This window comes from Apteryx rowi, unplaced genomic scaffold, assembly GCF_003343035.1.
Source record: "Apteryx rowi isolate R43461 unplaced genomic scaffold, aptRow1 scaffold_182, whole genome shotgun sequence".
Classification (NCBI taxonomy): Eukaryota; Metazoa; Chordata; class Aves; order Apterygiformes; family Apterygidae; genus Apteryx; species Apteryx rowi.
The window spans coordinates 1,597,580-1,615,232 of NW_020448108.1; positions in this window are offsets into that span (position 1 = coordinate 1,597,580).

Sequence of the window (17,653 nt, forward strand, 5' to 3'; positions counted from 1 at the left end):
TGTGTAGGATCCTCTCCATAATTGCATTATTTCCCTAAACAAGATAACTGCTGAGGCTATGACATGTTTATGAGCTCTTACTAATTTAAACATATCATTTACTGTTGTACTCAGGGATTTTCAGCCATTTTTGTGCAATGCTGTCCCACATATTTTCCATTTAGCTTCTGTTGACAGATGTCAACCTTTAAGATTTTTTTTTTCTCCAGCACGTTCATTACTGTCCCAGTTCTGCTTCACCAGGGAAATTTCACAAATTTTCCAGTAAGTTGTTTTAATTGACTAAAAAATAGTAAGGACTACATGACACAGCATTTTCTCCTAGCTTTAGATTCTTCCTATAAACCTTATCAGTCATATTTTCTGATCTCAAGCACTGACAAGTTGTTCAAAAAGCAGTGGAATAGCCCTAATCAGATTTTAGACTAGGCTGTCTCTCTCTTGCTCTAAGTTCAGCTTCTTATCTTATAGCAGTCATGACGTCTGTAGGGAAATGTCAATTAAATATAAATCTACCTGAATTCAATGGAAAAACTTCTACTGGCTTCAAAGTTTCTGTATAGCCTCTACGTCCTAGCAAGACTGCAAGAAATGCTTCTAGAATCAGACATACACAGTTGTTGGGTAACACACAAAAAGCTTTCCTTTAATACGAAACAGGCTTTAACGGAAAAATACACTGAAATGAGTATCAAATCAAGAAAGCTATGAATGCTGCTGTTTTGTTGACCAAATGTTCAGAATACATATTTCTGTTAGTACACTAGTGTTCTGAAGAGTAAGCTAAGTGGTACACCATACACACATGCTCTCAAATCAGATACTCATTTGCACCTTTCCAATTAAAAAGCCTGTAGCAACAACAGACACAATTGAAAACAGCTGGATGAAAGAGACACACAAACTTTGAAATCCCTTTAAAAATCTGTTTAATATAGTCAGTTTTATGAAGATGATGATTTGATATGGGTGCCAAACTTTTGGGAAAGAGACAGAAGCTGCTCACATTTTGGGACAGTTAGCCTCTAACTAGGAGATTAAGAGGAAATTTATTTTGAAATTAGCAACCTGTGCCCTCCACTTGCAGAATGTCTTGCAAATTTCTCTAGCTAAATTTTATCTGAGTTTGATCCCAGCCTCGAAATCCCTATGTATGAAAATCCCTGTGTACTAAAGTCTATTTTAGTCTAAATATCAGTACACATAAATAAAGTAAAAAAAAAAAAACCACAGATCTGAGAGTAACATATTTCAAAGGCTAGTTTCTGTTGTCTTTTACTGAAATATGTTCAGATTTTTAACAAGATATAGGTAATGTTCTACAATTTCTATACAGAAACCAATGCCAGGAACTTAGTGTGCCACATTTCTTTAAACTTTTCTTCAATAGATCAAAGCATCTGGTAGACAACAGACATGCTTCAGGACATGCTTCAGGACAGCTGGAAGAACTAAGTACAAGGTCTTTTTAAGCCATTATTATCCAATGTGCCTCTAGAGAAACCACTGCAGATTTGAAAATTTACCCTACTATAGCTCTGCCGAAACAGCATAAAACAGTGAACTCCCTTTCTACTTTGCTTATCATCCCATATGGCAACTCAGTCACAGTCCAAAGTAACAGCTTGAAGGGGCTTTGGATCTGGCCCATCTTATCCTCTTATATCATCCTTGCACCTTTCATGCTAAGCCAAAAAGCAGCGAGTATGCAGATGGCTACTGCCTCATTAGTCAGTGCAGCTGTGGCATACTGCATTCTCACTATTTCCCCACCCATGTCATGGGGTGACATGATTCAAACTGGTAATTGTAAGTACAAAACAATTATTTTTCCTGATATCATCTCAGCCCCAGACCGTGAGAGCTTTCCTTCACGCTGCCTCTGCCTTGCTGCTCCCTCCTACACTTCCCAGGCTTCAGCTTAGGATGATTTCAGAGATGTGTAACTTAAGCCCAGAATCACCAGAAACACTACAAGTTTGAAAACTATTACTATTTGTTCCACCTAAAACTAAGGCTGGCTGCATTACCATTATAAGCAGTAACCCTGATCATGCCTGGCCACCAGGTACAAAGTTGTTAATCTATGAAGGTTCCCTTTAACTTCCTTGACTGGCTGGTCCTGCAGGGATACAGTTATGACTACAGATCTGACTTCTCAAAATATGTCCAGAAACAGTGAGAATTAATCTAAGAGGCTGAAATTAAGAACATATCCCGCATTTTGCTTTCTTCTCCTCTCTGTCCATTCTAGAAAAGCTGATTTTGCTTTTCTAGTCAAACCAAGACTTTCAGAAACCACAGGCTGTCAATCACAATCATTGAAAGTGTTTTCAGTGTGAATTATACTGGGACTGGCATGCAAAAAAACAACACGATCTTGTTCTTTGCTGGGACATAGCAGCCCACTGGACTCTATTGTTAGCACTGCTGTTTACTAACCCGGGAGCCATACCCACTTTCCTCATTCTCTATCTTGGCAACTTAGATTTTGGGAGAGAAGCTGTCTCTTATAACAGGTTTTTGTAATCTCATAATTTTAAATCTTAATTAGAGATGCTACAATGAACCATTCACTTGAATGGTAACAGGAAGTTAGAACATCAGGGAAGGAAATTAAACAAAATTTCAGTTTCAAGAGAAATGCCAGAACAAGAGCTTGAGCTCTGCATTCCTGCAACAGCTTGTGTCTGTGGGAAATCCCACAGGGACCAAAGAAAACAGGAAAAGGTGGGTGATAGGCCTACTCATAGTCTGGTAAAGTAAAATAAATCCACAGGACATCACAGGACTCCCTGGTGCAGTGTATGTGCTTTAAGCAAAATGACTTCAGTACTGTTTCAAACCTGATTTTAGGCACCATGTCTAATAAATACAGAAATGGAATATGTCCCAGCCCCTTCTACACTTAAAGAGATTTCTTCTATTCCCTCAATGTGAGTCAGATTAGACAAGGAACGAATTTCTTTATGAGATGTCAGAACCTAATGATGCTTTATTTGGTTAAGGAGCCGTTAATAAAAAAAACAAAATGCTAAATACATAACTGCTACAGATTGACAAAACATCAGGTTTTATTTATACTCTTGAGAAAAAATAGAAGACTCTACGCTGAGTAGCCTCAGTATTTTCCCAGAGCAAACTCCTATTATCTGTTGGAATAATTGTCAGACTGCTTCAAAAGCAGCACCATAAAAAAGATTTCATTTTTACTGAACTATAAAATCAGCCAGTGGACTCTTTGAATCTTCAGGAGTATGTGTCTTTCGTGTTAATTTAACTGAATTAAGTATGCTTTAAATTAAAAACACACAGAAAATTGTTTTTGATTTTGAATGGAATTGCTGAAACCTTTAAAGTGACAGTTGTATCTTTAGGAATTTTCACTGAAATCACATATCCTGAGGAAAATTGAGGCCTTGCTACTTTTTTCCTACCCAGCAATATCAGTTTACAGCTCAACAGCACAAGGGTGGAGGAGGAAATTCATTTATTCTCACCTTCCCCCCACTCCCCCCTCCAAAGTTCCTTTTCAACAAACTTTAGTACAATGCATTTGTCATCAATTGTTTGCAGGAAACATCTCACATTTTTTCCTTCTATGCAATGAGTTTGATCCCAGCAGGTTGACTTAATTTTAGAAAGAAAAAAAAGCCACATACATATGAAAGGGAAAGCACAAGCAAGAACCACAGTCACATAAGAAATCAGGACTCCCACTGACCTCAGTAAAAGTAGTCACACAATGCTCACACAAGATCAATGAAATGTATAAACATAAGACCAGAGCAATTTGGCCACAGAAATAAGAAAAGGCATGTGTAACTTCACCAAATAACACTAGCAAAAGTAATGAGTACAAAGACCTGATTCCAGTCTGACAACTGGCAAATTTAAAAATAACAATAAAGAAAATTATTCTTTAGTTATTATTAAATTATTATTAAGAATACTAATAAAGAAAATAACAGCACATTGGCAAAATTCCCATTATGAGACTGAATTAATAGGGATTGCTAAATAACTTTTTAATCTTGTTTGTAGAAAGGTGCCATGAATAACCTGTTTGCCTTGCAGCAACAATACTGCAGCATACAAGAGTAAGCATTTAAAAACAAAAATGAAATTGTTCCTCTTACTAATTTCTTTTAAGAGGCTTTCTCCAGTGAAACATTTACAGACTGATCACTTTCTGATGTTGCTCCTCTTAGTAACTTCCACGAATAATGAAAAAAACAACTGTTGATCTTGCCTGGAAAGTTCTGAGCTTTCTTTGAAATAAATATTCAACGGTAATGCAGTAGTGCACAGCTGTTTCCCAGAGAAAGTAACAGTCTAGTAAAAAGCAGAAAGGTATGGCTGGATTGTGCTTTTTAGTTCTTTATAAATACCCTTTACATTAACCATTGCAGAAATTTGTGTCAGACAATATCTGTAATATATCCTGAAACTGTCCTCCACAAAGCCAGGGTACCACTGCTGTTTTACCATTTCTAAGTGGAAGGATCACTGCAGGAAGAGACCAGGAATATGGTCAAACCTGTAAGGTCTCCCTGTGGCTTCATCTTCTAGATGGACTTTGTATTATTTATAAGTATCTGATGTCAAAAAAACAGATATAGGAATTAGCAGCAAAGTGCAAAGATTTGCATGGTGATTACATTCCAAGAAGGCTTTTGTAAACAAAGGCAAGATCTTAGGAGAAAAATAGTCATTTGGAATAGCTGGCCTATGGTAAAACTGGAAAAACTCCATGATGAATCAGGTTGAAGGGCTGTCAGGGGGACAAGGATGGGAGCAGGGCAAAATCTTTTTCTCTGCCACACCATTAAATCCATGTTGACTTTCCAACAGCTTGGGGAGTTACCAACTTTTACTGGTGCACAACCAGCAGCAGAATTTGGTTCAGCTGATATTAACATACATAACCCCCCTCCCCCCCCACCAAACCTCTATATTAGCAATGACAGAAAGCTAGTCTCTTTCTCACTTTTAAACTAGATTCAGTTAATACAGGCACCTCTGGTTTTCACCGTTGTTACCATCCTTCTGATTTATATCACAATTTTGAGCTGTTATGGATGGAAACAGGTAAAATAAATCTTCTTGTGAGTTCTCCTATTGCTCACGTCATATACTGTGTCACTCCTTTTGACAAGCTGGCTTATGCAAGCAAGAAACTTCCACTTTCATGTGAATGTTCAAGCACTTCCCTGAACAAAATGGGTCAAATTTCTTTTCAGCCTCACACGAATCAGCAAGTGAACAGAGCTGGTAGGGGCTTAGGACACAGTATGCTTTATTCTTGTTTAGACCCTTCACACCCAGTGTCACTGAAGACTTCAAAGAGAAAGTCATAAAATAATGGAAGAAGGAAAGTTTAAAGGTGGCTGCAGGACCAGAAATAGGTTAAACGTGTAGGGAGGTGAGAGTCTCCCCTACAGAAGAGGAGACTGTGCATATTCGTGTTCAGGAAGGGAAGGGGAGACTGCGCCCAGAATGGAAACAGGCTGGTGCAAGAGCTGTTGGTGATCTCCGCCTCCAGCCGCGCGAGCGGTGACGTGAACTCAAGGATTGCTCCAACCAAGCCGACCCATGCGGCCCCCCAAGCAGCTCTGAACCTCCCCGTGCCGCTTTCCCACCGCTGACCTCAGGGCAGGTAGGACTCACCTGCAGCTCCTAGGACAATTCTTTTTTTCTTTTTTTTTTTGTTATCTTTGTCACAGCCAAACCCAAGAGTTGTACTCTGGCAACACTGTCATAGAGTGCAAGGGAAATACTGACGGAGAAACTAATAGTGCATTTTTCTGTTCATCTGCGTTTGTCAGCAGAGAGAAAAATCTTCACATCTTCTCTGGTCAAACCATACCCATTGGCATTACTGAACACCAGAAAGCTTGAGCTTAGGTTTCAGGTGCCTGGGTTTCTGGAGGAGGGGGGCTTGTATACGAGCCTTTTTTGAGAATGGTATAACAAAAATAACAAAGGCTCCAGAAAAGTCATTCTTTCAGACTCTTCTGATCTTTACAAAACAGTATAAATCTGAATGTTTTTATTATTTTTTAAACTCATCAGCTGAGGAAACATTCTGAAACCTTGAAGATTCAAACAAAGAAAAATTACAGATACTGAGCCAAAACTTGTTATCGCTGAAGCTGAAGTTATACAGAGAGGACTTCACTCATTCTTTAGGGCTCCTTGTAAGAGGAAGACAAGAATTAGGGTTTAGACACGAATGAAAATGTCTCYTTCTGAGACATGTACTCTTCCTCCGCGGAAAAATTTGCATCACCTATAGCAAGCTCCAGATCAAGCCCACATAATCCAAGTAAACACACTTCAAGTAGATGAAGTTTTAGAGGTTATGGAACTGAAATTGCTGTCTTTATTCCCTGAACACTGGCCATATTTATTGTTGACACAGGCCTGGAAAGCCCCATATCTTCTTTAGTAGAGTGGTCACTGAAGTCACAGTCATCTTGAACTACAAGACGGAGTCTCGGATATCTTCTACTCCATTGGGGGGTAATCCCAAGAGTCACTTTGCAGCCTTATGTCTGATCGCTCCCATTGTAGCCAAATACATTTATCTAGTATGGCCCTTCTCCACATGATGAGATACTTTATATACAGCCAGACTGATGCCTGATCCAAAGCTCTGAATTTATTAGAAAAAGTAAACTTTCAATACTGGTCTACACCATGATTTATTACTATCTGCTGTTTTTCAGCTCACTGATACCCAGCAACAGAGTATACACATAAAATCCATCACATCAGTCCAAAGCTAACTACATCCTCCAGCCTCCAGTCCCATACAATGCAGCAGTAGGTGTCTGTTTCCACCCTGCCCAGCTACTTAAAATGCTCAGGGTCCTTACCATGGGAAGGAGCCTGAGAAGCTTCGACAGCGTTTCACCCTCCTCAGTGGATTTCATCTAGTACTGGAGCCCGTCACCACTTTCTCAGAGAATGAAACTGTCAAGTCACTATAAAATTGTGGCACCATGCCTAACAAAATGACATCCTCCTGCCATGAAAGTGGGTTGCCTTTTTTCTTTTAAAAATTCATGTATCCTATTTCAAACACACATTTGCCACAATAAGAACTGTCAGCCCTACAAAGTTGCCTTTTTTTATTTTTCCCCCTCCCTTCTGTCTCCCAAGGAAATTAAAGTATTCATTAGAGCCACAAGCTAGAGTGAAGATTTAAACAGCATGATTCATTATCTGGTGCAGAAACACTCTGTCAGACGGCTGATGCTGGAGGAACGTTAGTTTCAAGAGGCAAAGCATGAATGTACGTGCAGGCATTTTACTAAGGACTCAGTCACAATCCATAAACCATATCATCTGTCCTGTTGTTGCACTGCTGCTATACTCCAATTAAAATCACAGATCCTCAGTACCTTCAAATAAGGGAGCATAGCTGAAAAGAGCTGATAGAGCACTTGCATAGGTAACTGAACATTTTGGTACTCGCATGAGTAAAGCTCACTTCTCCAGTGCCTATTACCAGCTATATAAACAGCTACACCAATGCTTGGTGAACACAAATCCTCTCAGGCAGAGGGGAGGAGCAGAGACTTCTGCTTTGATGTTGTATGCTTTTTCTGTAGACATGTGTCTGTAATGGATGAAGCACTGAAGAATCTGCCCTTTTGGAGAAACTGAGAGGGGGACACAGCCTGAGCCCAACCCTACCATTCTCCAGAGGCCACGTAATTTGGTGCGAGTGTTGTCAAGGCATCACAAAGCTGAGGTGAGAGCAAGGGGGCACATGTTACTTGCATTCAGGGAAGTCTTTGGAGAACCCTTTTAATTACCTCAGATTCTCTGCATGACTGCAGATTGCATTGCATGCATTGCATGATTGATGGTTTATGTCTCTGCATCCTCTGCAGATTAATACTCCTGCTGACGCAACGTGGCTATGGCTTTAAATGCCATCTGACTCTCGACTTAATGAGCACTGGTATAAGTAACTGTTTCTCTTCTTCTTCCATGCTCACCATTTCTTTTTTTTTTTTAAATACAAATGGGCTTGTTGACATTACAAGAGACTTTTTAACATAATTTTTCTGTTTTTTTGCCTCTGGGTTGTTATACTAGTACCTAACGTGACAACAGAGATGCACTCACTGTGACATCTGCACTTTCAGCATCCTAGTTTTGTTTTCTGTTCTGCAGGAACATAGAAACGTGCCCCACAGTCACGCAGAGGAATGCTTTAAAAATAGCACGTATGTTTCTTCTGCTTACAGATTTACATGCCAGGTAGTTTGTGCTGAGTCTGCAGTACCCTCCCGGGCTATCCTGGAAAATCCCCTTTTCTGACAGCTCACACGGTTAAGAACACAGGGTGTTGACTTGGCTTGATTTCCCTTCACATAGCTTGTGATAATCCAGAGTCTTAGAGCACCCAAGAGAACAGTCCTATCATCCTTGTCTTAAAGAAAGAAAACAGGGTTCCAGCAGGAGATGGCTTCATACAAACCCTACCCAGCTAGTTGCAGAGAAGTCATGTCCTTTCTCCAGGTCAGCAGGATATACTAACTTGCCAGAGTCAACAAGAACAGTAGGCAAGAAACGTCTGAAAGCTGAACTTCTGGGTTTCCCACATATCCCACGAGAAGCAGAGAAGAACAAAGACATTCTCCTCTCAAATCATTTGATCTTATATAAATGAAACCTCTGAATTATGGAAAGGCCTGGGGAATGGAGAGGCAAAATAGCTTAAAAAGTTTATTCAGAGTAGAAGGAATCTGATGACATCTGACAAAAAGATTTGAGCTAGAAACTCCACAAAAGAAACAACCAGTAATCCTACTGAAGGCTATTATTTTCCAGCTAACTCTGAAAGACTGCATTATGTACCAAACACTCAGCTAGAATCCAACTGTGACACTCCTCACCCTCATACCTTTACCTATCTCAAAGAAATCAGCAAAACATCTGTGGAATAAGCTGTTCCTCAAACCTAAATTCTGGAAAGTCCTTCTTATGTGATAACAGTTTCAGAAACTGGCTCCAGGACTCGGTAAGCTGTTGCCAGCCTTCTAATGACACCTCCAAATGTGAAATTTCTTCCCTAAGCCCATCCCTCCTAGAAATTTCAAAACTACCCGAGCTCCCTACTGATGTCTCTAAATGAATTAAATGGAAAAAGATTTTCAAGAAATTTAAGGACTTAATGTGCATCCTGGTCAAAACTGTCAACTAATTATGACATGTTTTTAATTTAAAGCTAGAAATATTCACTAGAAATCTTTGGCAATAAACAGTTGTCCTGATCTGCTGTACCATGCCACTTCTGTCTTGGTTAACCAAGCCGATAATCACATTTTATAAACCATGATGAGCATATACCTGGGCCTTACAGACATATTATCCCAGGAACCACAAACGGCAGCAGGGATTACAAGCCCAAAAGGGGTAGTGAAAGTGCCCACAAAAAAACACTGTAAAAAGGCCTGACTTGCAACATCTTCTGTCTATGCTGGATTCCGTTAAAGCATTTCAGGTAGAACAACTTAAATTACAAAAAACTCCCCAAAAGTTTGGCTACTGCTCTGCTGCCTCAGAGCTGCTGTTCGCCAGGGATTAAGAGGAGACTCACACTGACTCCGAAATTGTACAGGAACAATCTTGCCCTGGCAAAAAGATATATGAAGGAAGCTAATATATCTTTCTTTGCCACTTCTAAACTAAACAACGTCAAGAGCTGAACCAAATCTGAATAATATAGGTAAAAATACAAAATACAGGCAGTTCAAAAATACAGTTACATGAAGCAGCTTGGAGACTGGGAGCATCAAATGCATGCAGGCACAAACCCAGGCTCCTAGCAAAGGAAACAACAGCATCTGAAATGAGAAGAGGTACTTTTATGCTTTTCCTTAGATCTGAATGAATGATTAAAAAAATGTTTTAAGTCAGTTTTGGTATATTCAGTATATCCATTCCTCTCACAATAGAAGAATATCGACATGTCTTAAATAGTTTGAATATTTATAAGATACCACCAGATAAACAGAGATAGGAAAAAGACTTAAAAAAAATAATGCAATCAGGTCACAACTTTGCCTGAATTTCTTCACCTTTTTGATGAAGGAAACAAGCAGCAGGAGCAAGGAACAAAAGAGGACTGGATCGGTCTTTATTTAGGAAGGGCTAGTACTCCTTTACTGGTGTACACATTGCTTGGCTGAATGCAATCGAGCAGCATAATGCTGTTGAGCATTTGTCCAGTTGTGTCTCAGCCATGGGCCATAAACATCTCAAACAATACCACTTGGAAACCGGAATGCACAGAGCTGAGAATTTGTTTGAACTTTTGTTGTTATGTTTCCTCTTCACACATCTGATCTTCCTGCAAGTGAGTCACAGACCTTTCTTGAGACTTTTGCTTGCCACTCTTTCCCTCTTTAATGAATATAAACTGTGCCAATAAAACTCAATTTAAAAAGCATACAAACAGTTGGAACTTCAAACTGTGACACACACCCCAATGGGCCCCTCACTTTGCAAGCACTTTTAATGTTCTAAAATCAGGTTAAGTGACTCCATGGATTTATTGATAGTAGTTTCCAGACCAACATGTGAGTTCTCARGAGTATTACAGGCAAAAACCTTTTCTTATGTTCACTCTTGGGGCAGGGTAATAGCTAATAGGGAACTCTAAAATTGGAAATAAAATGACCTATTTACAAGAAAAGGTGATAGAACAGCATTTAAAAAATTGAGATTGTCTTCACATTGTCTTTCTTAAAAAGCTATAGGAGCACTGTGATAAATTCCAATAGACCAAAAAAAGAAAGGGAAAAGGTTTGTACAAAAACTACTGGCTGAAACACACCTTTTTTGACAAAAATAATCTTCTCTTTTTTTACTGCAGAAGCCCCCCAACTTTTATTAAAAGGTTACTCATTAATATGCTCTTTATTAGTTTGACAGTGGGGTTTGGTGAAAGATGCTAATGCAGGTGTGCATTTCAGCTGGCACCTATTTCTAGTGTAATGTCTTCCTGAAGACTGCCAAGGAAGAGTTATTAAAAAAAGGAGTAAAAATGAAGTTTTTTAAAAGACAGATGTGGGTTGTATCTCAGCGATCTTGTGCAGAAATTATCCTAAACTGGCACTACTAAACTTGCTCCAGTTTCAACAAGACACAGAAACAGGGCAATTCAAGTGTGTATACAGATGGATCTGTATTTTCCCCCAAAGCACCAGGTAAAAAAAAGGCTGTTAAAAAGCTCAACTCARACTTAATGCTGGTGCTACTGTCCCAGAGTTATGAGGCACAAGATGACCACTTGAATTCTTGGAATTACTGGATAAAACACAACAGCTGTGATGTCCAATATCAGTCCCTGAAGGAAGCTACATATGCCTGTGTATACATTTGTGTATGAACCCAGACCTCCTCAAGAAATCTGTTGCACTTAGTTACTGTGGTTGAGGCAGTGGTAGTGGTTTTTTTGTTATGTTTAAATCCTACAGTCCTGTTGCCAGTGTGAAGGTGTATTGACCCTGTTCAGGCAGAAAATTACTCCCCTCACTACTTTGGTAAACAGTTAAGCTTCAGTTCCTAAAAAGGGAGTAAACTACACAGATTTAAGTCACCTTTTACTGGCAGTATTACACCCACTACACTGCTATACCCTTAAAAAGTTTTCCTGCTTCACGCAAACATTTTATAAACAGATGCTACATAAAGCTATACAAAAACATATGCAAAAAAAAGTTGGCAAAACATGGATAACTTTTCATTTGTGAAGCACACATCACTGAAGTGAATTTAAAAAAATTRCACACAGGAAATTTTCTGCCTTTTTTCCTGTTTTACACATAGAAAATTGGAGAAGAGGGAAATTATGATGCTCAAAGCCACAAAAGAAATCAGTAGAATTATCAAATTCTGAAAAAAAAAAAAATCCAATCTCTAAAAGTATCCTTCTTTACTGCATGAAGATTCATCTCTTTAGTCAATTAGATAAAACTGAAAAGAAAATTCCCAAAGGAACAGAACACACTTTCATTATTCAGCAGCATATAACAAGTTTTCCCAAGAGCTAATGCAGGTCTTTCAAAGTAACTTTCCTAACCCCCTGAAGAGGTATTTGCATTATTTGAAGGGAATTTGCTCTGTCTTAAGTGCATTATTGGTTTTCTCTGTTATTAATAAGGGACTAAGGAAAACATTCTCTCTGCTAAACMATACCTAGGGAAAACTCTTATTTTTGTGGTGTATTACATGAAAGTATCATATCAAGCAATGTAACAACTGAGTCCTATTATTCTCAAGTATTTCTACCACTTTTCTGAAGAATTACTCTCAAGGCACAGTTCTGCTTTCTCCTGTAAACCCAGTATCTTACCACATGCAATGCATTTTTTTTAAAGCTCCGTATGCAATTCCGTACTGATTTGTCATAATCTTCACTTGATTATATAGAGAATAGTGTTGGAAAAGCCCTGAGATACCATCTCAGTCAACCCCTGGATTCTTGCAATCAACCTAGATGGCTACAAAGACAGGTTGCTGTTAAGGCATTTTAAAAAATCATCCCAATCTGAAATATAGTAGATGACTTATTCTCTGGAAGCACTTTCCACTGTTCTTGGACCACAGAGGAGTTTACAGAACCAACTCAAACTGGACACCTAATTTTTAGATGGCTGAGATGAAAACCTACCCCGGGATRGAGGAAAAATGCAAGGTTTACAGCCTCAGTAAAGACTTAACTGCAGAATTATTCTTCAGTTTCCCCCTCTATCATGGTGTACTCTGAAGTATATTCTATAACAGTAGAACAATCCCAGGTAGGAGAGCGCATATTTTCTATAACCGCTTTCTATTTGCTCACTATGAGCTGTTCATAGTTTAGAAGACTCTGAACTTTGCTCAGCTGCATTTGTCTTGTCACAAATAATTAGCAATTTATCCTTTGCAAGGATGAAATAGACTGATGTGGAATACTAATTTACCAGAGTGATGCAGCCTGAAGTCAGGTGACACACACATCCTGTTTTAAAATTATTTCTGCAGACATAACTTATAATGTGCAGATGCAGAACAAAAAAAAAAAAAATCGACCATTTTGGCATACAGCTAAACAAGAATTATGTAGATTAGAAATATAACTGCATTTGCTGGCATTCATTCAGTGCTGCTGTTATATTTCATAATTAAACTTAATTTTATAGAGCTGTGCTCTAGTGGTCTAGGTCAGTACTCAATTAAAGAACAGACCTCTACAGGACAAATCAATACTCAGACAAGTGCGAGCATCGTAAGTCAGCAGGCCAACTTCTTCTCTCACATAATGTGGTTACTAAGACTACCTATATCCATTTCATCAGACTTGCTCCTAACAGGCGGTAGTATGGGAAGGGACTTCTCCACAAWGAATCTGGGCCCAGAATTTGGCTAGGGCGCGTTCACTAACTTTTGGCATTTAAACAAATACAAGAATCAAGTGTAAATGGCACGGCTTACAGACCACAGGAGCTACTGCCCCGTCAATGCGGTGCYTCGTACCACAGCACTCAGTTCAACGCAGGCAAGCACGCCTCCACCAGCAAGGCTGAATAACCCAGTAATCCACCTGTCTCACCTTAAACCAGTGAAGAAATTAGGTGTTCTCTTGGAAGCTGGGATAAGACCCAAGCTGGGCTGATACCTGTGAATGGAAATCAAAACTGGGCATCTGCTCAAATACAAACTCAATGCACAGATACTTTGGCATGAGCTAAAGGAAATCAAGCACCTTTCCCAGGGAGGGGAGAAGAACTAACCCAGTTTTGGAGAGTCCTGCACCTTCCTCCTAGGGTTTGTGGTCCTGGCTGGGACCATGGGGCTGGGGAAAACCCGTCACCTCTCTGCTCTGGTATAATAGCTGCTACCACACTCAAGGGAAAACCGATTTCGTTCCCTTTCAAAAGGGAGGGCAGTCCATGGAGGGTATTGTTATAACTTAGAAACTGGACATAAGCAATGAAAAGTTGTATCTAAGTAACACAGAATTTAAGATCAACTCTATGTAATTAAACATCCTGTGCACACGAAAACCAAGAAGTGCCCCTTCATCACAGATTGCTAGAGGAGAAACAGCCACCAAAGCCTGTTTTGGGGTTTTTTTTTAAGAAAAAAAGAAAATTCTGGCAGCTTGAAACTGTTTATACTACTACTGCAAATGAACTAATTGCTGGTCAGTTGAAGTCAGAACTGCCTATCTGAGAATCAGTACTGCAGTGTGTTGACAAGAGAAAATCACAGTGTGAATGGAAATAGTGGGGATAGTTCTAGATGTCTCATTATGTAGCTCTTCATGTCTTGCTATAAATACAGTATCAATAGACCTCACTAAATCAGCAGGTGTTTCCAGTGGCAAAAATGAGTTCTGCAGTTTAGACAAGTCAAATCAGGCATAAATTAGTTTATGCCACGATCTACGCTAATATATGCTGAATTGCTTGGGATTCTACTGGATGTACTACTCATGCTATACAGCATATGATCTTGTATTCTTTACTGAGGCAAAACTCTTGCTAAAGCCAATAGATATTTTGAGTAACATAAACAGAAGTTATACACAAATCTCTCAGTACTGATGCTGCTCATCCACCAAGAAGGAAAATAACCACCGGCTACCACAAAAGCTACTACTTAACTGCACAATCAGAAGACACCTATAAATATGGCTTAATTTGCTTAAGAGCTCACCCAGGACCTATAAAACCTTGGACAGGCATTTGAAAACTAACATGAAAAACAACCTACCAGTTATCTAAAAGCAGTATCTGTATGTAATATTTTAAATTTGTGCAGAAATAATTTTGGCAGAGGCTATCGAAGGGAAGCAAATGGGCTGGCATTCAGTTATAAAATGAAAATAAACTGAATAAAACCCACCCGTTATTGACTTTTCAGATATACTTACACTTCAATTTCAGTTCCAACTTCATTCTCTGCTGTGTGCAGGGACATAAAAACTATGATCTAACAACAGACGAAATAACTTGCAGTCCTTAGGAAAAAAAGGCTATGTAATACCACAAATACTGATGTATACCTTGATGGGTTCCTAAGGCTAGTCAAACCAGAAAATGTACTTGTGAAAGTGAAATAAATCCCTGTCAGATAGAAAACCTCTGCAAAACACTTACACAGCATGAATACCAATTGACATACCAGAGCTATGAGACAATGCTAGAATCAGAGGATATCATTACAATGCTGAACTGTTAATCACAGCTCAAAATAAAACATGCTTATTTCTTTACTACAGTCAGAACTGGGGGATCTATTCTACCTCTTTTAACATTAGGAAGGTACTCACTGCCCTAATGTATGTCTTCTGGGAGCTCATATGCAATTCATCTGAAGATAAAAAACAAAGTTCAATATTATGACTGCTCTTTTATGGCTAATGATTAATGACATCAGGTGCTCAAACATTCGTATCCACAGTAGCTGTCCGCCTGCCCACCTTAGTAATAATTTCAGTAACATTTTAGAAAGAGGCACCAGTATTTCAGAAGTTTATACTGCAGTGGTCCTAAGTGGAAAACGAATAAAAAATAAAATAAAATATTTAAAACTCATGCTCTGTTATGTCAGAGTGGCCTAAAAATAGAAAGACTTGGAACAAAGACGAGGGAGATTTTCAGTTCAAAAAGGGAAGTCCGGGAAAAACTGAGATAGCAATGAAAAAAACATGCTGATTAAAAAATAATTGCGTCACAGGTTTCTCAGGACGTACCGAGCCCCCGGCTGCCAGCTCCCCCCACGGCCGCCCGCAGCCCTGCCCGGCCGCGGGGGCCCCGACACGCCGCTCCGGGCCCCCCCGCGGCATCGCCGCCCCCCCGCGGCGGGGCCCCACGGGGCGCGGGGGCCCCGGTGGCCTCGCGCGTGGGCGAGGGAAGGGCAACCCTCACCCACCCTTCCTCGCGGGGTGCTAGCCACCTTCTCCCTTCCCTCCTCGCCTTCTCCCCTCCCCTCCTTGCATTTTCGCCTTCTCTCCTTGCCTTCTCCCTTCTCCTCCTTGCATTTCTGTCTTCCCTCCTGGCTTTTCCTCCTCTCCTTGCATTTCTGTCTTCCTTCCATGCATTTTCCTCTTCTCATCCTTGCATTTCTGTCTTCCTTCCTTGCATCTTCCCTTTTCCTCCTCGCATTTCCATCGTCCCTCCATGCATTTTCCCTTCTTCTCCTTACATTTCTATCTTCCCTCCTCGCATTTTCCCTTCTTCTCCTTACACTTCTATCTTCCCTCCTTGCATTTTCCCTTCTTCTCCTTGCATTTTCCCTTCTCCTCCTTGCATTTCTATCTTTCCTCCTTGCCTTTCCGTCTCCCCTCCTTGCATTTCCATCTCCCCTCCTTCCCTTCTCCGCTTGCCTTTCCATCTTCCCTTCCTCTCCCTGCATTCCCTTCTTGCCTTTCCCCCTCGCTACGCTGCCCTCCCCTCCTTGCATTTTCACCTTGCCTCCCCCCCGCCAGCAGCCCGCCGAGGGCGAGACAACTTCCAGGAGCCGCAGCGCCCGCTGCCTCCCTCTGCTCCGCTCCCCTCCGCGCACACACACACCGCGCACACACCGCGCACACACCGCGCCCGCGCACAGGTACCTCTCCACAGCGCGCCCGCTCCGCCGGCGCCCAGCGTGCGCCGCCAGCTCCGCGCGCAGCCCCGGCACGTCGGGTCCCCCTTCCTCCTCCTCCTCCTCCTCCTCCTCCCCTTTCTCCTCCCTGCCCGCCCCCTTCGCCGACGCGAGGAAGAGGGGGGCAAAGCCACCCCGCCCGCCCCGCCCCGTCCGTCCCGTCCCGTCGTGTCCCGTCGTGTCCCGTCGGTCCCGTGCCGCCGGGGCGCTGCGCCCTGCGCGGAGGCTCCGCGGGGCCCGGCGGGACGTGCCGCCCCCGGCCCCCCCCCCCGGCCCGGCGCGGTCGGGTTACCGCAGCCTGCCTGCCTGCCTGCCTGCCTGCCTGCCTGCCTGCAAGCCCTCTCCTGTTACGGCCGGCCGGGCCGGGCTGCAGGTGCCGTCGGGKGGGTGCGAGCCCCGCCGTGGGGCCGGGCCTGCCCCCCTTCGCGGCGGGAGCTCCCCGTGGTGCTCGCCCGGCCTCCTGCTGCGCGCGGTCCTGGGGGTTTCCTCAGCTGGATGTCTGGGGCTTGGGGCTGGGGTTCTGTTTCTACCTATTTATCTATTTTGCCTGTGCGGTTTGGCCTCCCCCCCCCCAAGCTGCGGAGCTGCCTTCCGTGGACTTGTTCAGTGTCCTCTTGAATCCACGTGCACTTGCAGCGTCCACAGTAGGCTTGGGCAAGGATTCCCACAGGTCTGCCACCACTCTCATGAAGAACCTCTGCCTTTTGTTTGTTCTGAATACTTTATTACCCTCTCACCTCTTGTACTGGAGATAATGAACAGCTCCCAACCCTCCCTTCCTGCTGCTCACGGGTTTGTAGACCTGTACCATAGTCCTTTCACATCATTCCTTCTCCTGGCTGAAGACCTGTGGGGCTTTGTCCTGATACTGTTCTGTACCTATGATCATCCTTGATGCCCTCCTGCCCTGTTCGAATAGATCCTTTTCAACATGAAAGAGGCATGCAGTATTGCAGGTGCGGGCAAACCATGGGTTCGTACAGTGGCACAACAG